This window comes from Bactrocera neohumeralis, unplaced genomic scaffold, assembly GCF_024586455.1.
Source record: "Bactrocera neohumeralis isolate Rockhampton unplaced genomic scaffold, APGP_CSIRO_Bneo_wtdbg2-racon-allhic-juicebox.fasta_v2 ctg1676, whole genome shotgun sequence".
NCBI classification, from domain to species: domain Eukaryota; kingdom Metazoa; phylum Arthropoda; class Insecta; order Diptera; family Tephritidae; genus Bactrocera; species Bactrocera neohumeralis.
In genome coordinates, this window is record NW_026089800.1 from 1 (window position 1) to 27,887 (window position 27,887).

The 27,887-nt window shown below is 37.6% G+C and overlaps 1 non-coding gene and 1 pseudogene across 1 annotated transcript; both read left to right on the forward strand.

Moving 5' to 3' along the window:
- The first annotated feature begins 12,498 nt into the window (after positions 1-12,498).
- On the forward strand, positions 12,499-12,679 carry LOC126766554 (small nucleolar RNA U3; annotated as a pseudogene).
- A 14,575-nt stretch (positions 12,680-27,254) lies between these two features.
- LOC126766555 (small nucleolar RNA U3) lies at positions 27,255-27,464 on the forward strand. Its single transcript, XR_007668907.1, has one exon. It is a non-coding gene; the product is annotated as a small nucleolar RNA U3 (small nucleolar RNA).
- The last annotated feature ends 423 nt before the right edge of the window (positions 27,465-27,887 follow it).

Below are 27,887 nucleotides of genomic sequence, written 5' to 3' on the forward strand. Positions count from 1 at the left end.
GCTGTTTAACGTTTTAACGGCCAACGTTACCGGTTTTTAGTTTTACGGCACTTTTCTTTTAACGGGTTTGTACCTCTTTTCCGGCACTTTTTAGCGGCACTCGCGACACTCTTTTTATTTTGTTTAAGAACGGCAATTTATGTTTTTGGCGGTAGTTTTTAATAAATTTGCTTCACCGCAATAAATCTCATGCACAAACTTTATCAGGAAAAATAATAACAAAAGCTCTTATCTCAACACTGCTTTTATTTTAACACTCCACTGTATGCTAATCGAATTATCCACCTTTTCGCTTTTTGGTTTCTCTTCTTTTCTTTCTTTGTGTTTGCGCACTATTGAACTGGTGAATTTCACCACACACTTCACAAAACGTTTTTAGTTTAGGTTAATTTGTATTTTCTTTTATGGTTGATTTTACCACTTCGTTTTTTGTTCACTTGTGTGTATGTCCATATGTCGCATATGTGCACTTTCCACTTAATTTTATATATATATGTATATGCACAAAGTGTTATATTTTTCACAAACCACTGTTTTCTTTTTTTTTTTTGATATAATAATTTTGTTTTTGAATTTATTATATGTATGTATATTTTTTAATGTCTTGTCCAGACATTTGTTTTCAATATTTGTCACTTTGGTCACTTGCACTCGACCGAAACCGGAGGAAATGGAAAATTCACAGGTAATTGCTCACGCGTTCGAAATTAAATTAATACGTTAAGTATTACTTTGAAATTTCTTTCGAAAATTAAATACACTTTTACAGCCACGCACTGAGTCCCTGCTCGGGCGCCATGAAAAAATCTTAAGCGTTTTTAAGATTAAAATTAAACACGTCGGACTCACTGAGATGCGCAACTACGAGCTAATTGCCTGTGCTAACTTCGAGTTTAAAGAATTCCGGTAAAAATTGAAAAGCGTCCGTTCGCGGGTATAGTCTTTAATACAATAGCATTCTTTATTTCAACAGTTCATTAGTTAGCCTAAATCTTAACCTAACGGCTGAGCTCAGGCTACTACCGGGGTCACAGCTGGCGGATAGTGGACGGCCTACGCTAAGTAGGTTAGCTGCGAATAGTAATACGCAGCCCCCGACCAAGAGCTGCAGGAGAGGAGGGCTTGGCTCAAAACGCCTAATATGCCCAATGAACCTCCGGCGAAGAGGCGAGAAGATGCCGCCTTTAAATAAGCGTCCACAACCCCCACCGGGGTTGCACCGAGGGAGAACCTACCCACGAGAGGGAGGCAACAAAGCGACGAGGGAACCATACAGGAAGCAGCACCAAAAGTGCACAGACGACGGCGAAAAACCCTGGGCAAGCGCCCATCAGAATCGAGGCCAGTAAGGTTCTGATTATGGAATACTGGAAACAAATAATGGATTAGTCTGACAAAGGGCTGGTGAGGGCAGTATTCTATCACCTCAGTAGGTAAGAGTGACATCTTACCGAAATGGCTGGCAGGCTAATACTGCTCTCGCCTCCGTCTCGTTAAAACCCTGGCAGGTCTTCAAGTACGTTCAATGCACGTCGCCAAAAAAAATTTTTTTTGGCCGTACAGGTTCAGTTGAGACGAGCTCCTGATTCGTGCCTGAACCTGGCTCTGAACACAAGCTCCCATAAGGACTTGTGTCAACCCTAGCGTGGCCTCCCTGCTTGCATAGATAACCACGGGGTTCATAAAGGGCAACTGTTACAACGTGCGGAGATAGCGGCTTGAAGCGGAGACCCACTAGATCTAAAATGAGTACACCACAACAACAACAAAAACACCAACAGAAGGAATCACATAAAGAACAACAAAACAAAGATGCTCAAGACGAGGAATACGGGACCGTGTTCCGCAGAAGTAGTAGGATGCTTAGATGCCCTATACTGACCATCACTCCCAAGCAAGTCGAAAAAGCGGGAGAAAAAATAGCCTCAAAAGAAACTCCTGTCACACAGGAACCACCGGCAAAACAAACAGAAGGGAAGAGCACCCCAGTGGCCACCACAGAAGGACCTCAAAACTCACCGAAACAGGAGTACATCACTCAAATGAGACGAGCAGAAGAGGAATCTTTGGAAAAATGTAAGAGTATCGTACAAATCATGAAGACGGCGATGGCAAAGCAAAAGAACGTCAGCTTGGATGTCAAGAACGGAGCGGCACAGCTGGACGAACTCTTTGATGTAATGAAGAGTTACCGCAGAAACTGGCTCATCGCAGAAAACGAGAAAAGACGCGGACTTCTAAGCAGACGGATCATGACCCCAGAGCCAACAACCTCGAAGCGGCGGGCGACAAGCCCAGTGGAGCCTCGAGAAACAGTGCGACCAAGAAGCGAAAAGGACGGCCAGTGGCAGAAAGTCTTGCCCAAAAAAGCAAGGAAGACACTCACAACCGAAGGAACGGAAAACAAAAAACCGAAAGAGGGAGGACAACAAGGGAAGAATACCGTCTCAAACCAGAGAGCAAAAAGCAGGCCCAAACGACAATCGGAGGCCGTAATCATTAAGCCAGCAGAAGGAAACAGCTACGCCGAGGTCCTCAAGAATATCCGTAGCAAGGTAAACCTAAGAGAAGCGGAGGTAAAAATCAAAGGGATCCGCAAAACAAGAGCCGGGGCTCTACTACTAGAGCTGGAGAAGGGACAATCCACAAAAGCCAGTTTCTGCGAGGCACTCAAGACGACCCTCCGAGAATCCGCAACTGTGGCCGACCTTAAGACAAAAGCAACAATAGAGATCAGAGACCTCGACTCCCTCTCAACAAAGGAGGAAGTAGCAGAGGCTGTAAAAAAAGTGCTACAAGACTCCATCGGAGACTTGACGATAAGCATAACAGCACCTAACATAAGAGAGCAGGTCAGGGCATATATAACGCTCGACGAGGATAAGGCTGACACACTGATGCGACAGGCACGCATAAAAATCGGCTGGGTTAACTGCAGGCTCCGACTGAAAGAAACCCCAAAAAGATGCTTTCGCTGCTTTGGACCAGGCCATTTAACCTGGGACTGCAAAGGGCCCGATAGAAGAGGAGAAGGGGTCTGCATAAAATGCGGCCAACCAGGTCACAAAATGAAAGAGTGCACAAAGCCTCCCTCATGCTGCCTCTGCGTGGAGGCTAAACACGAAAAAGTTGACCATATCCCGGGTTCCGCGAAATGTATGGTATATAGGAAATACCAAAACAAATGAATATCTTACAGGCCAACATGCATAGATGCAAGGCTGCTGACGCACTACTCTCGCAAATGGTGATGGAGAACGCCTACGAGTTAATCATCATAAGCGAGCAATACCAAAAGAAAGAGAGAGGTACCTGGCTGGAAGATAGCAGCTCGACCGCCGCTATATGGCTACCACCAGGGAGTAACGCCATCGCTGTAGACAAAGGGAACGGCAATGGTTTTGTCTGGGCCAAATGCGATCTTTTTACAGTAATTAGCTGTTACTTGACGCCAAGCGATAGCATACAGGAATTCCAAGAAAAGCTCGACAATATTGAGGACACAGCCAGGTCTATAGAAGGTCAACTAATAATCGCCGGAGACCTAAATGCCAAAGCCGTAGAGTGGGGTATGCCAAATACGGATTCGAGGGGAAAGCGCATCCTAGAAATGGCTGCGCGCCTAAGTCTAATAGTGCTCAACACGGGAAATGCAACCACGTTTAGAAGACCGGGATGCGAGGAAACCACACCAGACATCACTCTATCATCCGAACGCTTGGCAGGCTCAATAAAGAAATGGAAAGTCCTGGAGGATTACACTGGTAGCGATCACCAGTACATTTCCTTCACTATCGATACTGGAACAAACGCTAACCAGCACAGGAAAAAGACTGCAACACGGAAGTGGAACATTTCGAAGCTAAATACTTCGAAACTGATCTCTGCAATAGACGACCAAAACCCATCTAGCAGCTCCCCAAATAATGCAAAAGAAATTGTCGAGCACACAATGTTTAATATAATAAGAGCCTGTAAAAAATCAATGCCCAAGGCTTCCCACAGCAAACATAAGGCAGCAGTCTACTGGTGGACTGAAAATATCGCCCAACTCAGACGCACATGCCTCCGCCTTCGCAGATCCTACACGAGATCCAGGCGTAGAGGCGCAATACAAAGCAGCAAAAAAGGAGCTGAAGCACGCAATCGACGACAGCAAAAAGAAAAAATGGGAGGAACTACGCGAGGATATAAACAGAAACCCCTGGGGACTCGGATATAAAGTAGTTATGAAGAAACTCGGCGCTCGAGCAAAGCCGCCTGACTTAACCGCTGTCAAAATGGATCACATCGTGAACGCGCTATTCCCCACACACGAAAGCAGGGCTAGTGATCCAGAACAAACACTAAGATCTGCGCAAATCCCCCAGTTCACCCTTGAAGAGCTGCAGTTAGCCACTGGCAAGCTCAAGGCCAACAAATCACCCGGTCCGGACGGGATCCCAGCAGAAATCCTCAAAATAATCGCTGCAGAGCGCCCGGCAGTACTACTGAAAATGTACAACGCCTGCCTTGAAACCGGAATATTCCCTGAACCATGGAAGAAGCAACGGCTAGTGTTAATCAGTAAGGGAAAAGGAGACCCCAATTCGCCATCAGCTTACCGTCCTCTATGCATGCTTGATACAGCGGGAAAGCTATACGAAAGCCTCATAAAACCCAGACTCGAAGCGGCCATTAACGAAGCTGGAGGATTGTCCCCTAGACAATATGGTTTCAGACCCGGTAGATCAACAATAGGAGCCATAAAATGCGTCGTCGAAAGCGTAGAAGCAGCGCAGCGTAGATGGCATAAATATAAAAGAATAGTGTTACTGGCGACTCTAGATGTCCGAAACGCTTTCAACAGTGCTAGATGGGTGGACATGATTGACGCTCTCGAAAAAAGCTTCAAGATACCCGACTACCTCAGGGCTGTGGTGCGGAGCTACCTTAGCAACAGAAAACTGCTGTATGAAACCAAAGAAGGGTCACGACAGATAGCGGTTACGTCAGGAGCAGCACAAGGATCCATTCTAGGCCCAGACTTATGGAACATCAGCTACGACGCTATATTAAAACTAGAAATGCCAGACGAATCATATTTAATTGGCTACGCGGACGACATTGCGGCAGTAATCACAGCAAGGGACACAGAAGAAGCGCGAAGACAGCTGAATCAGGTCATGATACGGACGCAAACATGGCTTGACACACACAACCTCCAGCTCGCTACGGAGAAAACAGAGCTACTGCTGCTAACAAACAAGCACATACCTCTCGAGATAAACATGCACACAACTACGGATATTCTTAGGACGCAGAGAGCAGTAAACTACCTAGGCGTAAGACTGGACCCCAGACTAACCTTCTGGGTTCAAATCCAGCACGCCGCAGGAAAGGCAGCGAAGATCACCTCTCAACTGAGTCGATTAATGGCCAACATAGGGGGCCCCAGACGACAATTAGAAAGTAGTTAGAAGATAATATGTTGCGTCCCCTACCATAGGAGATCTGTGAGCATTTATCTACATTCAGAAAAAGTTTCGATTTCAGGCACCAATTATGAAAGTATCAATATCCAGAAGTTTGAGTACATCTTGTGTGTTAATAATGCAAAAATTTTTAAGTCATCGACAGAAATCGAAAGAGAAGCAAGATGTAATACAGCACGGAAGCCGAGATCTGGGCAGACGCTCTGAATCAAAAGAAATCGTCTGGCGTAAGGTAATGGCCAGAGATAATTTTTTAATTAGAATATTATGGCACCGCAGACAATGAAAAGAGAATTGCAATAATCTAAAAAGCTACCGGACACTATCAGGCGACATGCTGATAATTAGTTATTATTTTAATGCAAAATATAATTTATTTTTAACAGACTCAAAAATTTTCGTCCAATAAAATAAGAGAGTTGGAATATCTTACACACAATAACAAAGAATAGAAAATAGGCCCAATTGCAGTGCTACCACCTTTATGAATAGGGGTAATGCATGTCAATTTCAACAAAAAGGAGAGACTTATAAGCATGAGAATATAATAAGGAAGTGCAATTTTATATGAACAAGCAGTGCCCCAATCCGGACGAGGACTTCTGTCAAAAAGCCTTAGCAATATCGTCCTGTGAAAGACAGGTGGCCAAAATTTATGGATGGGAAGTCATCAGCTGAAAAAGTGGAACGCGTACCAGGATCATCTTGAAGTTCGATTTGAAAAACAAACGGAGATTTCGACCGGAGTGCATGCCGACTTATCACCCAAGCGTAAAGCAGAGGGAATGGCCAAACACGCTATTTTAGATTTTACAAAGTTCCAAAAGAACTTAGGGTTTGACTTAATTGTAGACTCCGTATTATTAATAAACCTTTTATAGAGGAACAATTACCATTAAACAGTTTTGTGTAGTGCTGATATTGAACAAAGGAAACATGAGACAGTTGAAAGAAAAAATATTTATTTCTAACAAGGCAACCAAAACTTATATGGGAGAAATTATAATGACAGAATTCCTGGATTGATTTCTTAAAAATGGAGAAACTATTAGCCCGAATAAATCAATTTTATTTCAAAGAGCTGGAGCCGTTCAAAGTCCAAAATTAAAACCAAGCCCATCAATTGGTTTGACAGGGGCGAAAAGAAATCCACCTCAAAGCGCGGTTTTGATGGATGGTGGCAATTGGAGCATCCATCAAGAATCCTAAAATTTCTAAGAAAGACTAGGTCAAGCAAAATCGATCGAGACTATTTGAATATGAGTTGATTTGAATATTGAGACCAAGCAAGCTATCAATGAGAAATAACTCCTGAGAAGACGAAAAATTTGAAGGAATAAGAGCAGGACTATAGGAACAACCAGACCAGACGATATTGCTTAGATTAAAACTAGAAATGCCAGACGAATCATACTTAATTGGCTACGCGGACGACAGTAATCACAGCAAGGGACACAGAAGAAGCGCGAAGAAAGCTTAATCTGGTCATGATACGGACGCAATAGTGGTTCGACACACACAACCTCCAGCTCGCTACGGAGAAAACAGAGCTACTGCTGCTAACAAACAAGCACATACCTCTCGAGATAAGCATGCACACAACTACGGATATTCTTAGGACGCAGAGAGCAGTAAACTACCTGTAAGATGGACCCCAGACTAACCTTCTGGGTTCAAATCCAGCACGCCGCAGGAAAGGCAGCGAAGATCACCTCTCAACTGAGCCGAAAGGAGTCAAGAAAATAGAAAGCTCCTAATGTCGACGACAATCAGCGTCTTATTATACGGAGCCGAGATCTGGGCAGACGCCCTTAAAAAGGAAAATCGGCGTAAGGTAATGGCCAGAGTGCACCGCACCGCAGCCCTCAGAGTTGCATCAGCGTACCGGACAGTATCAGGCGATGCAATATTAGTTATAAGCGGTAATGCCCCAATTGACCTTCTAGCATATGAAAGGAAAAAGCTGTGGGAGCTAAAGAAATCGTCCAATAACAACAAGAGCGCAATTCAACAAATAAGGAGAGACACAATAACAACATGGCAACAAAGATGGGAGAATGAAAGTCGCGGCAGATGAACGGATAAGTAGATTTTTACACAACCCATTATAACTGGGCACGAATATTTCAAAAAGTACCTCCACAGAATGGGAAAAGTCGAAGAGCCGTCATGCCTATATAACGACGCGACAGAAGACGACGCTGAACACACATTGAATGTGTGCGCTGGCAACAAGAACGCACCGCCGTAGAAAACCTGGTTGGCCCAATAAACGCGGACAATTTAGTCAGCGTCATGTTGGAGAGTGAAGCAAACTGGGAGATCATCAAGAATTTCAAAGCAATTGCAAACGCGGTCCCGCAGCAGGGGGTTTTTAGGACCTGGACGCAGGTGCGCAGATGTAAATCTCTCAATGAAACAAATGGAACACCACCCTGAAGTAATGCAAATGCGGTCCAAGGGTGGGCGACGGTTCCTTAGAGAGGGGTTTTTACTAACCTGCAAGTGGCACATACTGCAGCTGTGCCGATAGCACCGATGATGCGGAAGGCATTTTTCACCCGCAAAAAAAAAAACATTATTTAAAAAAATATATTTAGTTTAAATTTTTACTTTATTTTTTTTTTTATTTTTTAATTTTGCTTACTTTAATTATTATTTTTTTTTTTTTAAAATTTATTAAATTATTATTATTTTTTATATTTATTTTTTTTTTTTTCAATAATTTTTTTTATTATTTGTTTTTATTTTAATATTTTAATATATTTTTTATAATTATTACTTTTATTTATTCTAATTTTAATTCGCTAATATTTGAGAATATTATTATTATTAATTTTTAATTTATTTAGTTTGTAATTCATTATTTACTTATGTTTTTGTATTTCTCTTCTTGGTTCTTGAGAAAGCTATCAAAAAAGTTCACAACTCAAGTGTCGGTCCTCCATGCATGTAGACCAGAACACCCCCGTAAACCATTTCTACTTATTTACGTACTATATATGTAAATACAACAAATGTACATATATGTATAAGCGCCATTTTGAATTCAGCCATTCATGTCAGCTATGCTGATGGCAGTCACCGTTGTTAGGGACGCGCCGCGGCGTTATGCAGTTATGCAGTGTGTCGTTAAAGCATATTCATTTCGCAGTATCTATGGTGAAAATTGTAGTATAGCGGAATATTAGTAGTCAAATATATTTTTAAAAAATATTAAATATTTTTTTAAATATATAATATTGTTGTCTGACTATTATATTCGAGTAAGATCGCGTACAAACCTCATCCATTATATATTATTAGATTAGTTGGTGAGGACTTATTTTATAGGTCGGTTTTTTCAATATCTGGTCAAACTAAGTTCTGCTTAAAAAAGCTCTGTATATAAAGAAGGAGACTTGGTTAAGTTAACCAGAACTTAACTGACAAATATGGCTGCTAACCAGACATTGAGAAAACGGCCCTTAGTGTTTCAAAAGCTATAATAGTGCTTCAATAGTTATAATTTTCTTAAGCTGATAATTTTTTTTTCAGCCCTTTATTCTGCTATAATTTTCTTAGGCTTAATAAGCTAAAAGGCACAGCATCTGAATAGTTTCAGTTTACTGCATTTTACACTATTTAGTAGTTTTCATAAGAAAAATGTAGCTTTTCTACTACGTTTGAAATGCAAACCGGCACTAGCAGTCTTTAAAAAAATCGAAGCAGGCTGAGGCAGAGAATTTAAAGTATAGAGAAGGTGCAGGTTCGGTGTCGAGCATTTGTTAGATTCAAAGTAAGGAATTCGCCGCATTTGTCTGCGTCGATATGTATGCAAGCTCATACATATGCATACATATTTACGCTAGTGTGTAGGCGAAGCTGTTACAGCGGCAAGGGAAGCGGTCAATAGGCGGCCATTCGTTTATTTTTTTCGGCACAGCTTGGATTTTCTATCATCACACAAGTGCTGAACCAATGAGCGCGACAGATATTAGAATACACACGTTCTTAGGGACACAGGTATTGAGGCAGCTGCACAACTACATAACTGTGTCCCTAAGAACGTTTGTATTTTAATATTTGACAGATGTCGCTTGCAGTCTGTCGTGCTCAATGTGTTCAGCACTTGACTCTTTGACAAAACGCAAGTTTCGGCCATTGGTTGACCGTGACAACGGAGATGCGAAAGAAGCGTGCGAAACTTGTTATTATGAATGTATGTATGTACATATGTACAATGGCTCGCATTTGCTTTCGTAAACATACAGACAAATGTGACAAAGAAATAATATACATATGTACATATGCATGTGTCATAGAAATTCTATTGGTACAAATATGGAAATGATAACGAAATAATGCGAATATGCATATTTCATAAAGGTCATAAATTTTCTTCTTCACTTTTTAATAGTCGAAATAAATATAATTTATTTGAAATATTAATTTATTTAAAAATTAAAAAATTAAATTAAAGAAAAATAAAATTAAAATAACGTTTTCTAATTTTTCCCGATTTTGTAAAAATAATGAAAATTTTTACCATTTTCCAGAAAACAATGGTTCATATAATACAAAATAATCACGCATATGTGACTCACAGGATGCTTTGTATATTTTTCTTCAAAGCATTTCTCTTTATTTATACACTGCACGTGCTCAATTCTGCTAAATAGCAGCGACAACGGCGAATTCCTTACTTTGATTCTATCTATGTATCTATCTATACTTTACATTCTCTGGCTGAGGCAACAGTTTTCATACGTAAATTGAAAACTTTTGATTTTTTTATGAAATTTATATGCCATAGAAAAATAGTATATAAGGAGGCATGTTTGGAAAGCAAATTCACTGCCACTTTGGTTCACGTTGAATAGACATCCTTTTTATTGTAGTGCCAAATTCATTTCTTATTTTGGTGAGAAAATATGTTTTTTATTTTAATACTAAAATTCCTTTCCTAATTGCAAAATTTTTGTATTTGTTTAAATTTATTTTTTAATTTTTTTTTTTATATTACATTTTCATATGTATGTATGTAACATATATAACTTTTTCTTACTTCTCTTATTTTCTTTCGAATTATCTCTGATAAACAGGCTGTTCTATATACGCTTTTTTCATACGTACTGTGGTTTTTAGTACCCTTTACATTCTCTGGCTCAGTCGCGCGGTCGACTCCTTACGCAGCGGACGCTACCGATATTGAACATTTAGATTTTTCCATTGAACACATTTCAGATAGAGCACATTTTCTTTCTATCGATTAGGAGTTATTTTCAAAACTGCGCATAAATTACTTGATTAAACCTTGACAGTTTATTTTTATAGCAGTGTCACACTCTTTTTAAAACACCTATTTAAGTATTGTATGTATTTTTTTATGAAAACTTCTATTCAATAAACTGTTCATACTAAAATCAAATTAATTCTTATTTATTTTACTTGAAAACCAAAACTTTCAAACAATTATGCCTAAAAAAAAAAGGTCCCAGTTATCTCAACATAGCTCCCAAGCGAGATTAGCAAAGATTCGGCGTGTTGGAGAATCATCTTCAGAATATTCTGATCGACTCGAAAGTCAAAGAGAATATGCATCACAATCACGGGCCAGAGAAACTAGCGCCGAACGCTCGCAGCGACTTTCTGAGAATAGAGAGCGAACCTCGCAAGCTCGCGCAAGGGAAAGTAGCGCCGATCGTTCGATTCGTCAAAACATCAGATCGTCAGAGGTTCGCGAAATACAGTCGAGCGCAGAACGACGAAAATCGAACAAGAATTTCACAAACACGGGCAAGAGAGTGCAGTGTCGAACGCTCACTTCGCCTTGCAGAACAAAATGAACGATCTTCTCAGATTTACGAACGAGAGTCGAGCTCCGAACGTTCACAACGCCTTGCTGGAAACAGAGATAGAGACTCGCGGGCACGTGCCAGAGAATCTAGCACCGAACGCTCGCAGCGGCTTGCTGGACTGAGAGACAGAAACTCACAGGCACGTGCCCGAGAGTCTAGCGGTGACCGCTCGCAACGACTTACGGCACAGAGAGAGAGAGACAACGTGCAGTAGCAATTAGAAGGCGTGATAGGATTTCAGCTCACAGCAATAGATCGGCATTCAGCTACGATCCACAAATTAACTACGCCGATCAAAACAGCATTCAAATTGGAGCGATGGATAAGATATGCCCTAAATGTTCCGCAAAAAAATGGAGAGACGAAGCAATTGGTATGTGTTGCGCTGCTGGAAAAGTAATACTTCCCAGTATCGTAGAGTCTCCAGAACCAATCAAAAGCCTTCTGACTATTATTATTTTTATTTTTTAATTTTTCATAATTGGTATTTTTATTTTATTTTTTTCGAAATTATTACTTTTACTTATAATATTTTTATACGCGAATTTTTAAAGAATATTATTATTATTTAATATATTTATTTAATAATTTATTATTTACTTATTTTAAATCAATTATTGAAGTTATACTTCTTATACGAGTTCGGAAAAGGGAGCGATAGATTCAGGTTGCGCAACCTTGCTGAATATGAATCTACGCAACCTTGTCTGCGAAGATGTTCGAGCAGCAAGCGAAGCGGTGACAATCGGCGATCGTTTGTTCGTTTCTTTCGGCACAGCTCGGCTTTTCTACCAACAACACAATGTTGCCATGCTTATGCTGTTGTTGTTTTTGTAGAACAATGTTTCAATTTTTGGTTGGTGACATATTCAATTAAAAATAAATTCTGTTGGGATTCGAACCTACGTGCTCGTCGTAACTTTTCAAGAGCTTACCACCAACACCACCATTGACACTTGTATTGCGTTGTCCTAATTATGGTTTGGTTATGCATGAAAGAAATATACAATGGATCGCCGATTGTTACCTCTTTCCTTGCTGCTGCTGCGCATATGTATGTTTGTATGCTTGTGCATTATTGAAGTTATGCTTCTTTTTCTTTCGTTTGTCTTTCATTTCTGCGAATTCTCAACTATTTTGCGTATATTTTGGTTGAAATACTCTGCGTTGGCCGTTGAAAAATTAAGGCTATACTTTACAGGATCATTTCTGTAGTTAGTCTTCATTTAAATTTTTTGGAAATCGACCCGCGATGACGAGGTATATCGTTTTATCTGACAGCGTGAGGTTTATGAACTTCATTTCTAATATTGTGTTGTGGCATATTAGAAATGATGTTTCTTCGAAAAATGAATCTGTTGTGGTGATTTTAATGAATAAATTCCAAGGTTTTACGCAAAAATAATGCGGTCAATAAGTACAGTACGCTTATGTATGCTTGCGCATTATTTTTCTTTCGTTTGTCTTTCATTTTTGCGAATTCTCAACTATTTTATGTGACTTTATTTCTTTCGTCTCTCTTTTTTTTTTTGTGCGAATTCTTTGAATTTCTGAACGCGCACATGCGTATACATACATTCATATGAGCATGTGCAGATACACAAGATAGGATAGAAAGATGTATGCCTTTTAACATCGTATACTATACTAATAAATATTTTTCGTACTAATAGAAATTAAATTTATCACAGCAATATTATGTATGTATATGTACATTAGGTATATTGCTGTGATAAATTTAATTTCTATTAGTAAGAAAAATATTTATTAGTATAGTATTACGATGTTAAAATGCAAAAATTAAAGACTAAGTCCGTCGAGATTCGAACCTGCGTTCACATTGTGACTTTTTATGTGCTTACCACCAACACCACTATTGACACTTTCGTGGCGTTGTCTTAAGTATGGTTTGGTTATGCATGTAAGAAATATACGATGGTTCAAATAATTTTGTTTAAGTATAGAAATATGCTTTTGTAGAACATTTGCTTTCGCAAACATACAGACAAATGTGCAAACGACATAATATATGTATGATTGTTTCGCATTTTGCTTCTACGCCGGTCAAATTTCTATACAAAAATCGACTGAAATGCATGAGAAAATAAAATGGACAACTAGGGCAAATAATTTTAAAAAAATTTATTGATTATTAAATATAAATGAAAATACATTTAAATTTACTTAAATTTATTTAAATTTATTAAAAAACTTATTTAAATTTATTAAGAAACTTATTTAAATTTATTGAAAAACTGCAAAGAAAAATAAAAAGAAAATTCATTTGACTTTGGCCCAGTTTTGTGCGCAATACAAATGCAACGCCAATAATGAATACAAGAAATTGACTAAACACCATGATATAAGATATACAAATTATAATATGACAACCCAATTCGAAGAGTACAAAAGAGAGATGGTTACGCTGCATATTTTCTTCCGCAATGAAGAGACAGAACTACTTTCCGGGACTCCACGAACCTTTTTTATTATATTTATTACACAACTTATTATTTATTTATTGCAACTCAATTATTTTACTTTTATTTTTTAGATATATTTATTTTTATTTTTTTTTAATTATTATCATTTTTATTATTGTGGAGGCGAAGTAGTTCGTAGTAAATAGTATTAAATGAATATGTACTTTAAATTACAACTATGTACCTCTTGCAACTCTGTATTCCTTTTCTATATTCTCTTTTGTTACATCCTTTTATAAACTGTAAAGACATGTTTATCCATATTGAATAAATTCAGTCGTTATTTAACCTTAAACCTTCTCGGACCATCAGGTTATGGGCCCAGCATCCCATGTGATCGCGAACGACTGGTCGATATAGAATAAAAGTGCATTTAATTAATTAAAAAATAGTAATTTGAGACTTCAGCATAATGGCTGGTATAGTAAGAATCGAGCCGCTAATCGCGGAAAATTATGATTCTTGGAAGCTACAAATGCGGGCAATTTTAATAAAGAATGATTTGTGGGAATACACTGATGGCACTAAATTGTGTCCCACAGACGAGACAAAACTCTCCGAGTGGAAAAATGCTGACCAGAAGGCATCAGCGGACATTACGTTGGCGATAGCGCCATCAGAGCTAGGGCTGATTTCAGAGTGCAGAAGTGCACATGATATTTGGATAAGGTTGGAATCGACATTCCAATCAAAGGGGCCAGCTAGGAAAGCAACGTTACTTAAACGTGTAGCGTTGTCGCGTATGTCAGAAGACGAGAAAGTTCGAGAACATCTTAACGGGTTCTTCGATGCAGTAGCGAAGCTAAAAGAAATAGGCGTCGAAATTGGCGACGAGTTACTGGCAATTTTGTTATTGTACAGTTTGCCGGCGTCATACGAGACATTTAGATGTGCAGTTGAAACGCGAGATGAACTACCGAAGCCAGACATTCTTCGTGTTAAAATTCTCGAAGAACACGAGTCGCGAAAGTCAAAAGAAGACAAAGTGGAAGACAATAACGTGCTTTACATAAAGAAAAAGCAAAGCCAATCGTATGTTGATCGTAATTCGTCAAATTCAAAGGAAACAAAAAAGTGCTATCGGTGCGGTAAACCGGGACATTTCGCGAGAAATTGCAATGACAAACAACAAGAACAAAATACGTGTGTGAGTGAAGAAACAAACGAAAAGGCAAAAGTGGCTTTATGTTCAGTAGAAAAAGCATTTGCCGTCCCTATAGGAAATATGAGATGGTGTTTGGACAGTGGCTGCACATCTCATATGAGTGCGAATAAAAACATTTTTGAAAGTGTTAAACTAGTAAATGACGAACTAAGTTTGGCAAATAATTGCTCAACGAAGATAAGTGGTGTTGGTAAAGTGTGCACCACAGCAAACGTTCGCGGAAAACAAATTGACTTAGACTTAGAAAACGTTTTACATGTGGCCGATTTGCGTACAAATTTGTTGTCTGTTGCTAAAATTACTGACAGGGGTTACACAGTTAAATTCAAAAAGAACGAAGCCGTGATTATGAACAAAGATAATGAAGTGGTGTTGGAAGCTGAACGAATTGGCAATTTGTATTATTTAAAAACTTCGAAAGATTTCGCAAATTTGGCAAATTACAAAAACAATATTGATTTGTGGCATTACAGAATGGGACACGTTAACGAACGCGATTTGAAATCAATGGCAAACGGTTCGGTATATGGTTTAAAATTTAAACAAACTGAAGTACTTTCCGATTGTGAAATTTGTGCAAGTGAAAAGCAAGTGCGTGCAACTTTTCCTAGATCAGATGGAAACAGAGTTGGCGATCTGCTAGAGATTGTGCACAGTGACGTGTGTGGACCAATGAGGTGTGAGTCCCATGGCGGTGCGAAATATTTTGTGACATTTATTGACAAAAAGTCAAGGTGGTGTGAAATATTTTTCATAAAACAAAAATCACACGTACTGAAAGTTTTTAAAGAATATAAAGCTAAAGTTGAGACATTCACGGGAAAGAAAATAAAAGCGTTGCAATCGGACAACGGGCGTGAATATTGCAATAATGAATTTAATACATTTTTAAAAGAGTGCGGAATCAATCGTCGACTTACGGCACCGTATACTCCGCAGCAAAACGGTATGGCTGAACGTAAAAACAGAACTCTCGTTGATATGGCCAGGTGCATGATGAAACATGCGGGTGCACCACCATCATTTTGGGCTGAAGCGGTGAATACGGCGTGTTATATTCGAAATCGTTGTGTAACAAGAACAACGGGTGAAGTTCCATACCGGGTATGGACCAAGAAAAATCCGACAGTGGCGTATATGAAAATATTTGGTACAATAGCATACGTTCTAAACAAAAATCCTTCAAAAGGAAAATTCGATTCGCGCGCTGAGCCATGTATATTTGTTGGCTACTCATGCGAATCAAAAGCGTACCGTTTATATTCAAAGACTAAAAAGTGCATTATAATAAGTCGTGACGTAAAGTTCATCGATAAATCTGCTTTTGATGGAACTTTTGAAGAATTTGAGCACGAAAATGAAAAAGACGTTGAACATGAAAATAAAATGGACGTTATATTCGAAAATAGTAATACAGATAGCGAGGTCGAATGTGGGAATGAAGACTTGGTAGACGCGTCTAATTGTGAGGTAGGTGTAGGTAATAAACTACGTGGCAGAGGCCGACCATCGTATGTACGTACGGGGCAAAGGGGGCGACCACGAAAAGTGTATCGCCAGTTAATCGCTAATAATGATTCAGAGGAGGAGGTTACTGATCCAGACGATTTCTACGAGTGCAACGAAGCACGTTTTATAATTCATGATCCACAAACTTTGGCAGAGGCATTGAAGTGTGAGGACGCGTCTTTATGGGTAAAGGCGCTTGAAGACGAATTTTTGGCGCATATGAGAAACCAAACTTGGCAAATAGTTGAAAAGCCTTTGAATCGAAAAGTAATTGGTAACAAGTTTGTGTTCCGTACCAAAGATGAACATTTAAAGAAAGTTCGACTGGTTGCAAAGGGTTATGCTCAACGACCGGGGGAAGATTTTCACGAAGTTTCTTCTCCGGTTGCACGGTCAACTTCAGTACGGCTCTTTACAGCACTGAGTACAGAGCTGGATCTCCAGATACATCAGATGGATGTAGTCACCGCATATTTGAATGGAGATCTAGACGAAAACATCTACATGGATGTTCCAGACTTACTTAAGAGTGTGTTGAAGAAAATTCAACGAGGTCAACCTGTGGGCTTAAAAGGCTTGACAAAGTATAGTAGCGAAATACAACAAACAGCAAGAGAATGGCAAGCAGCTCTACAACGAGAAAACCCCGTATGCCTAGTGAAGAAAGCATTGTATGGTTTGCGACAGTCAGGGTTAATGTGGTATCACAAATTATCAGCAACTCTAAACAAGATTGGATTAAAATCAACGAAATTTGATCCATGTTTCTACGTACGTCGAGAAAGTGGTAACATTATGTTGGCTATTATATACGTAGATGATTTATTGTTAGCATCTAATAACGAAAGTTGGTTAAAAACAACGAAGAAAACGCTCTCGCAACATTTCGATATGAAGGATATCGGTTACGTCAGTCGTTGTTTGGGTATAGATTTTCATCAGAATCTAGAGAAAGGCGAAATATTTATATCACAGAAGACATACGCGGAATCAATAGTGAAGCAGTTCGGAATGTTAGAGTGCAATCCTTCAAAAACACCTATAGAAGTGAATTGCAAACTTACCATTCCTACGACAAAAAATGAGGCGATTATGGCAAAATATCCATACCAAAGCTTAATCGGCGCTTTGATGTATTTGGCGGTATCTACAAGACCAGATATAGCGTATGCCGTAAATTTTATGAGTCAATTTAACAGCAACTACACTGAAGAGCATTGGAAGTCAGCAAAACGAATTTTACGTTACGTCAAGGGCACAGTACAACAGGGTTTACTGTATAAGAAGACAGGTGCAGATTTGTATGGTGTAGTTGATGCTGATTGGGGAGCAAATTCATTAGACAGACGATCGTATTCAGGTTTTGCATTTATATATGCTGGGTCGTCTATAAGTTGGGAAGCACGGAAGCAACGTACTGTTTCGCTTTCCAGTACTGAGTCAGAGTACATCGCCATAACTGAAGCGGCTAAGGAAGCCGAATTTATTTGAAAGGCGCTTTGGAAGAGGTGGGAATTGAGTGTGCCAGCGTAAAGTTATTTAACGATAACCAGAGTGCACAAAAGTTAGCAGTATCCTCGAATTTCCACCCTCGGACGAAACATATCGATGTACGGCATCATTTTATCCGAGACTGCTTACGAGATAAGGCAATTACACTAGAATATATGTCAACACAGAAAATGCCAGCGGACATATTAACTAAGGGTCTTACGGAACTGAAGCATAGTAATTGTTCATCAAGTTTGGGCCTTATCGAAATATGTGGACGTAATTTTTTGGAAAAGTGGGCGTGGCCCCGCCCCCTACTAAGTTTTTTGTATATATCTCAGAAACTACTATAGCTATGTCAACCAAACTCTACAGAGCCGTTTCCTTCAGGCATTTCCATAAACAGTTCAAAAATGGAAGAAATCGGATAATAACCACGCCCACTTCCCATACAAAGGTTATGTTGAAAATCACTAAAAGTGCGTTAACCGACTAACAAAAAACGTCAGAAACACTAAATTTTACGGAAAAAATGGCAGAAAGAAGCTGCACCCAAGCTTTTTTTTAAAAATTGAAAATGGGCGTGGCGTCGCCCACTTATGGACCTAAAACCATATCTCAGGAACTCCTCGACCGATTTCAATGAAATTCGGTATATTATGTTTTCTTAACACCTTGATGACGTGTACGAAATAGGGGTGAAATCGGTTCACAACCACGCCTTCTTCCAATATAACGCTATTTTGAGTTCCATCTGATGCCTTCTCTGTATAATATTTCCGTAGCATCTATGGTTCGAAATTGGGCGAAATATATTCACAACCACGCCTACTTCCCATATACCACAATTTTGAAGTCCATCTGATTCGTTCACGTTAAAGTATATAAGTTCAACACGAGTGAAGATAACGGACCAAAACTTTTCACAAATACTGTATTTCTGGTGTAGCATAGCCCGAATAAAAATCACCGAGATCAGACCATTTTATTGAAAATATCGGTAAATATCTCAGATATTCTAAACATATTCATAGGAGATGTGTTCCTTCCAACAGTGTTCGTCTGTGCCAAAAATGGGCAAAATCAAGCCAATATTTCTTCTTGCCCCCACATACCTCTTATTTGATTTTCACAATTCTAGTGGACTTTGTGCCGAATATATTGGTCAAATTTTGAATTACCTTAATAAATTTGCATGGAAATATGTTCATACTTAAGTCAACGTGTTGGCCCCCATATACATATGTAATAACACGATTTCTGCCTTTACTTTTTACTTTACGCCGAATATGTATATTGCGTACTTCCTAAGATATCTTTAAAATATTATAAGAATACATATATGTGACCTGGAAAACGGAAAGGGGGCTTAGGTGTCAAAAAATTAATTTTCACTTTTTAGTTGGTTCGGATGGAAGATGAGATGCTTTTTCACGTGATAGAATCCAAAAAGTCATAACTTGTTTGAAAGTTAGCTCCTTTTTCGTGGACCAGGTCACATATTATACATTAAATTTTTTAGGCACATGTAAAATCCAACTATATTTGAAAGTCAGTAAGAAATACTAACGTAAATTAATAGTAGTCTAGTATCAAAGGCACGCAATTAGAAAACCTGCTTTTCAGATGGACCAAATTAGTATTAATTGTTTTAATTTGGCTTATGCGAAAAAATCGCGATTTACAAAGCTCCATAGATAGCTTATGGACGGTTTAGGTATTAAGACACAGATGTGTACATAGACCTAATAATTTACAATATTTAGCATATATATTTAATGGGAATTAGTATTTATTCTTTAAAATTGTTTTCAATGTATTTGGCTGCAAATCCCCTTACTCAAATGTTATTGAATAATTTTTAAAACAAAAATGGCTTACCTACCTGTGTCTATTCATAACAACTCAAACTTTCAACCTTGATATATGGTATACTTAAAAATTGTTTTCACAAATTTTCTACCTACATAGTTTAGCCTTCACGAGCGAACTTTTGCGGAAGATGAACTCCTTTGTTTCAGAAAGCATTAAAAAAAGCAATTTACGTAGGAGTTTTCCGTGTAAATACTTTCAAGGCTATTAAGCAAATTACTAATTTCTAAGAGATATATATATGTATGTACTATACGAGTATATGTATAATTTATATATTATTATGCTAGATGTTTATACTTTCAGTTACACTAAATAACTTGAGTAGTGAAGTCTACATTTTTAGCTGAAGTTTTAATTAATTAAGTGAAAATTTACCATAGTGGTGTTAGCATCATAAATCATATCAATATAATAAAATATAGAACGAATCTATATCATCATCCACTTGAAAAGAAGACTGAAAGAAGACCAGCAAGTTACCCTAAAAAGAGAACACAGGAGTCATTCGGAAGAAAAATCAGAAAGTATTTACACACTTGTTTTAATAGATTATGATTAAATTATTTATTTTTTTAATAGATTAAGATTAAATTATTTATTTTCTTTAGTAAGATTGAATTTTAAGAAATTATGCCTAGATTAAATAAAAGATCTGTTGTACAAAGTCGACTTGAAAATAGAAGACGTATGCAGATTCTTCGGGCTAACTCATTATATAGAGCTAGTGAGCAATCACATAATACTCAAAGCCAGGCTAATCGCAGATTAGATCCAGAAGTCCGCCTGTCAGAACAAAGTACCAATACAGTTCAACATAGGACAAGGCGACAAAATCAAGAGGTTCGGTCTGCTGAGCAAAGTATAAATACTGTTCAGCATAGGTCTCGGCGGGCATAGGTCTCGGCGGGAAAATCCCGAAATAAGGCTAGCTGAACAAATCATAAATACCAATCAGCATAGAACCCGACGACAAAATCCTCAATTTCGCTGAAGAGCTGAAGAGCAAAGTAGGTATAAATACTGTTCCAAGAACATAGAATTCGGCGACGCCAAAACCCTATTATTCGGTCAAATGAGCAGTCTCATAATACCGTAGTACACCGAGAACTTAGAAGAAATCCTAACTATAGACATTTAGAGCGCATACGTGATCAGATACAAAGAGAACGTTCAAGAAGAAATCCTGAAACAAGGAGAGAGGAACGTTATAGAGAAACGCAACGACGACAGCTTATCAGGAGGGGTGCAAGGGAACAAATTTTAAATCAGAGACGTCAACAACAAAATCTGGTCCGTATTCATAGAGAAAACTTAACAAATAGGCAAATTCAAAATGAAAGGCAGTCCCAACGAAATATATTAAACAGAGAAAATAATGTCTCTGATATTTTTGCAAATATAAAGAAAGGTCCCACCGAAATATGTATTTGCTGTGGGGGATTATGGTTTCCACATCAAGTACGCAAGTTAAATTTCGGAACTATAGCTCAAGTTCACCCAGATGCTACATCTGTTTTCTTTTAAAGCAAAAGTTTCCTTCTGAAGATGGAAACTACAATTTTTGCTTAACTTGCAAAAATGGGATTGCCAAAAATAACATACCAAAAATATGTTTGTTAAATGGTCTAGACTTTCCGGATATACCAGATTGTTTAAAAAATTTAACCCCTATTGAAGAAAGGCTAATAATGCCTCGATTGCCTTTTATGACCATTCGTCCATTGGGATATCAAGGCCAAAGTTCGATTAAAGGTGCCGTTGTCAATATACCTATTTCTGTTAATAATGTTGTGACATCTCTACCGAGGACTTTTGATCAAACTCATGTGATACAAATTCACTTAAGAAGACGTATGGAATACAATCATGATTATATGACTGATACCATACGGCCTGCGAAGGTTATGGAAGCTTTGCGATTCTTAGTGAATACTCCTCTGTATCGTGAGCATAATATACACATAAATGAGAATTGGATTTCAGGCTTTAATAACCAAGAAGAAGTTCCCTTTGTTGCATCTGCTGAAGATGATAGATTGGTTCAATCTCTTTATGAGGAACAGACTTCCCATAATAATCACACAGACATTCCCATAGCACCCGTACCTGCAGAACTGAACCCAGGTAGTCAAGAGACTCTTTTAGACAATATTTTCCTATAGAAAACATGGAATATAACCGTTTAGTTATAGCGCCAGGGGAAGGGCAAAGGCCAATTGACATAGTTCAAGATAATAATTCGGAAGAATTGTCATTTGGAACAATATACGTTGGGCAAAAACGTACATGCTCTGAAACATATAGTAAGATAGTACGTTCCGAAATTCGCCGCTTTGACCGCAGAGCGTGTACCATTCCGAAGTTGTTCTACGACTATAAAAAATTAGAACTACTGCAAATTAAGAATAGTACATCCATTTGCCTCCGAAAGTTTTCAGGTCGTAACCGTGTTACGGCTCAAAATGTATTAAATGAAAACTTTGTTCAAAACTTGATTCAACATGATGACGGTTACAAAGTTTTGAAAGGTGTTAGATCCTCTCCTGCTCACTGGGAAGCTGAGAAAAAAAAAGCAATTGCAATGATTCGCCAATTTGGGCTTCCAACCTTTTTCATAACTCTATCGGCTGCTGAATCTCAGTGGGTTGAGCTGTTGGTTATTCTGTCGAAAACTGTTGATTCAAAAGATATTTCACAAGAAGAAGCCAACATTTTATCAACCCAAGATAGATATCGCTTAATCCGCTCAGATGCGGTTACTTGTGCTAGATATTTTGATTACCGCTACCGGCAAATCCTTAAACTTTTTAAAGATAATACCGGCATTTTTGGAACACATTTTGTAAAAAACTATTACTGGAGAGTAGAGTTTCAACAGAGAGGTTCCCCGCATATACATGGCATGTATTGGCTTAATAATGCTCCCAAGATCAACCTTCAAAGTCCTGAGACATTCTCCGAAGTCATTGATTTCATTGACACTTATGTTTCAACAGATAGTTCAGTAAGCCACTTGGAACATTATTTAGATTATCAAAAGCATAATCACAGTCGGTCGTGTACTAGAGAAATAAGAGGACAACAATTTTGTCGTTTTGGTATACCATATCCACCAATGCCTTGCACACAAATATTGCTTCCTTTTCCAGACACAACCCAAGATTTGGAAAGGCATAAGGAAAACTTTTCTAGAATTCAAAATGTTTTAAATTCAACTCTGACTACAGAAGATATATCGAATTTAGATAATTTTGAAAATTTCTTGAGCGATAATAGAATAAACATGTCTTTTGATGACTATTTGTTAGCTCTGAGATCAAGCTTATCAAAACCTAAAATTTTTCTGAAAAGAAAAATGCAAGATCGTTTTATAAATGCTTATAATCCTCTTATTTTGGAACTCCATAGGGCTAATATGGATATCCAATATATACTGGATGCATATGCTTGCTGTTCCTATATAATTAATTATATTAACAAATCGAACAGAGGAATTTCTAGGCTCTTAAATGAAGCTATATCAGAAGTAAATGCCGGAAATTATACAATAAAGCAAAAACTTCAACATATAGGTCATAAATTTATATCAGGCACGGAAATATCTGCACAAGAAGCTGTTTATTGCTGCATTGGGCTTCATCTTTCGGAAGCTAGTAATGGAGAAATATTTATAAATACCTCACGACCAGAGGAACGTGTGCGAATGGTAAAACCTAGGGCGGAACTTCAGAACCTTCCTTCAGATTCTACTGAAATATTTGTAGCTGGTATTTTAGACCGTTATGTGCAGCGGCCCGATCAGTTAGAAACTGTTTGCTTAGCAGATTTTGCATCTATGTTTAAATTTGTGAAATCCAATAGAATAGTGCAAGACAGTGATCATGAAGAAGAAGAGAGGGAAGATAATAACGTACCAGATATTGGGGTACCCATTGCACTTAGAGACGGCAGCGGTTTTGTTAAAAAACGTACCAAACCAATTATTATTCGGTACAGAAGGTTTAGTCCTGATGTGACCAAAGTTGAGTATTTCCGCGAAATGGTAATGCTTTTCTATCCATGGCGGAACGAACAGGAAGATCTTATTGAAAATGATAATGAGCTAACTTGTATAACTCACCGTATTTTAATTGAGGGAAATCGAAAAAAATATGATGTTTTTGATCAAAGAGAACTGGAAAGTGTCTTAGAAAGTCTTTATAATGAGACAGACTTAGAAGAAGCTGTACAAAATGAACTACCTGTTGTGGAAAATGAGTTTCGGGTGTTAGCACTTCCAGAAATAAGCCCTAATATTAATTTGCTGGATTTGCATGGCGAACATACAACAGATAATGGTACTGAATCTGATTGCAATATTAGGCTTATTAAACTACCCCCTTTAATTTCGGTTGAGGAATTATTTTCTCTAGTTCAAAGTTTAAATATTAAGCAAAGAACATACTTGACTCATTTGATGCATCAGATTAAAACAAGTCGACCATTTTATGAATTCATTGGGGGCGGAGCAGGTGTTGGAAAAAGTCGTTTGATATCTGCAATATATCAAGCTCTTAACCATCGCTTCAATTCTACACCTGGATCCATCCCAAGTTCTTTAAAAGTTCTCCTTTGTGCACCTACGGGTAAAGCAGCATTCGGGATAGGTGGACTGACACTTCACTCAATATTTTCTCTTCCTGTAAATCAGCTGAATAGAGAGTTGAGGCCCTTAAGCAGTGACATAGTTAACTCTTTGTATTCCAAACTTGCTGATTTAAAACTAATCATAATTGATGAAATATCAATGGTGGGCGCTCGAATGTTTAGCTATGTTGATGCTAGGCTTAAACAAATTTTTAAAACAAACAACCCATTTGGTGGCATACCGATTATAGTGTTTGGAGATTTGAAGCAACTCTCACCTGTTGGAGATAGGTGGATATTTTCTTCTAACTCTAATGATGCTTACAGCACTTTAGTTGGTTCTCCTTTGTGGGACTTATTCAAATATTTTGAATTAACAGAAATAATGAGACAAAGGGACGATCAAGCTTTTGCTATTGCGTTAAATCGTATGGCATCTGGCACTATGACAAATGATGATATATCATTAATTCAAACTCGGGTAGTTAATTCTGAAGAAGTCCCCGATGATGCGATCCATTTATTTTGGTCAAACGAAGAGACAAATAATTTCAATGCCCTTAAGCTCAGTCGAATTACAACTGAAGCTATTTCTTCAACTGCCAAAGACTCTGTAAGAGGAATGGGTATAGGTGATCAACAAGGGAATATTTTGGAAAGAGTTCAACTTTTCAAAACTTCTGAAACACAGGGACTTCCTTATCAGTTGACACTAAAAACCACTGCAAAATACATGATTACAGTGAATATAAACACATGTGATGGTTTAGTTAATGGGGCAACTGGAGAACTAATGCAAATTGATTATCCAGTAATTCTTTGGATTAAATTCTTGGAACCTTCTGTTGGTTTGATAGCACGATCAAAAAAGCCTCATCCTTTAGAAAGTTCTTGGACCCCAATTGAAAAAGTTATTAGATCTTTTCAATATAAAAGAAATGAGCAAATTATAATTGAAAGAAATCAGTTTCCAGTTGTTCCAGCTGAGGGAATAACTGAAATCAGTTTCCAGTTGTTCCAGCTGAGGGAATAACCATTCACAAAAGTCAGGGTGCTACATATAATAAAGTTGTCGTTCATACTCGACCCAGAATGCCTAGAGCTTCGATATATGTCGCTTGCAGTCGAGCTACTACGGCAGTAGGTCTCTTTATTATCGGAAATTTTATTCCTCCTAATAAATTTTCTGAATCGGATCCAGTATTTAGGAAAATGATGGAATTGAGCACATCTAAAGCCCTGATTACAAGTTTCGATTTTATGATTTCTCGATCATCAGCACTTCAAATTTTATATCATAATGCTCAGAGTCTCCACGCTCACATTAACGATATAAAAGGCGACTGTCTGATGCTATCTTCAGATATTTTATGCTTCGTAGAAACCTGGAGCACTCCTGTTGAACATTTTGAGATACCAGGATTTACTCTTATAAACGAGCTGAGGATAGATAGCACTGAGACAAGCAACCGAAATAAACGGGGCCTTATAATTTATGCAAAGCATAGTGTTGCCAGCTCTATAGAACCGAAGATTATGAAGAAGATTTATTCAGACCGCAAAGTTTTAGAAGCAGTTTTGTTTAAATGTTTCAACAACAATATTCTGGTTCTTTACAGAAACTCAGCTTTTCCCCTCAGGCTTTTTATTGCAGAACTTCAAGAAATTCTTACTACAGAGTTGTGCAATCAAAATGTCTTAATTGTGGGAGATTTTAACATTTGCTTAAAGTCTGCAGGGTCTACAATAAAAAATCTTCTTCAAGATAAAAAAAAAAAACTTTAGTTCCCTGCTTAGTGTAGAATATTCAACTACACCTGCGGGGAGGCAAATTGATTGGGCATTTTCAAACATGGATCATTCTCATGTTGATGCTATCACTTATGAGACAGTGCATAGCTATCATGATGGTATTTGTGTCTCTATTTCGGACTAAGGCTATGTACAATAGTATCTTTTTCACACATAAGGGCATTAGAATAGGTTAAAAATATGACATTATGAATTAATAAATAAATATTTAAACTTAGAAATTTTAAATCATTTGTATAATTTGTTAGTATATAAGAATTTGTATAAACATAAGGTAGAATTAAAATAATTTAACAAATCTTTCAAAATTGTAATATTATATAATAAAATATACATTATTATATATTAAAAGAAATGCAGTTTTTTGAAAAAAAAATATTGTTTTAAATACAATATATATTTTTGGTAATATATAATAAATAAATGAAATGTGCGTAGGATAAATTTTGCTATTTATAAAATCATATCTTTAGGTTTTAAAAATAAAACATTTAATTATTAAAATATATAATACTTATTACTTCTAAATCAAACCTATATAATCTTATTGATGTAAGAAATAAAATGTGCATTAACTTCGAAAAACGATTGTTTTTGTTTTTTTACATAGTCCTCAATACAGTCAAAATAAATGAAAATACATGGTTGGTGACATATTTCAATTAAAAATAAATTCTGTTGGGATTCGACGCACCTCCAACGTGCTCGTCGTCACTTTCCAAGCGCTTACCACCTAGACCACCATTGACACTTGAATTGCGTTGTCCTAATTATGGTTTGGTTATGCATGTAAGAAATATACAATGGATCGCCGATTGTTACCTTTTTCCTTGCTGCTGCTGCGCATATGTATGTTTGTATGCTTGTGCATTATTGAAGTTATGCTGCTTTTTCTTTCGTTTGTCTTTCATTTCTGCGAATTCTCAACTATTTTGCGTATATTTTGGTTGAAATACTCTGAGTTGGCCGTTGAAAAATTAAGGCTCTACTTTACAGGATCATTTCTGTAGTTAGTCTTCATTTAAATTTTTTGGAAATCGACCCGCGATGACGAGGTATATCGTTTTATCTGACAGCGTGAGGTTTATGAACTTCATTTCTAATATTGTGTTGTGGCATATTAGAAATGATGTTTCTTCGAAAATCGAAAATGAATAAATTCCAAGGTTTTACGCAAAAATAATGCGGTCAATAAGTACAGTACGCTTATGTATGCTTGCGCATTATTTTTCTTTCGTTTGTCTTTCATTTTTGCGAATTCTCAACTATTTTATGTGACTTTATTTCTTTCGTCTCTCTTTTTTTGTGCGAATTCTTTGAATTTCTGAACGCGCACATGCGTATACATACATTCATATGAGCATGTGCAGATACACAAGATAAGATAGAAAGATGTATGCCTTTTAACATCGTATACTATACTAATAAATATTTTTCGTACTAATAGAAATTAAATTTATCACAGCAATATTATGTATATGTATGTATATTAGGTATATTGCTGTGATAAATTTAATTTCTATTAGTAAGAAAAATATTTATTAGTATAGTATTACGATGTTAAAATGCAAAAATTAAAGACTAAGTCCGTCGAGATTCGAACCTGCGTTCA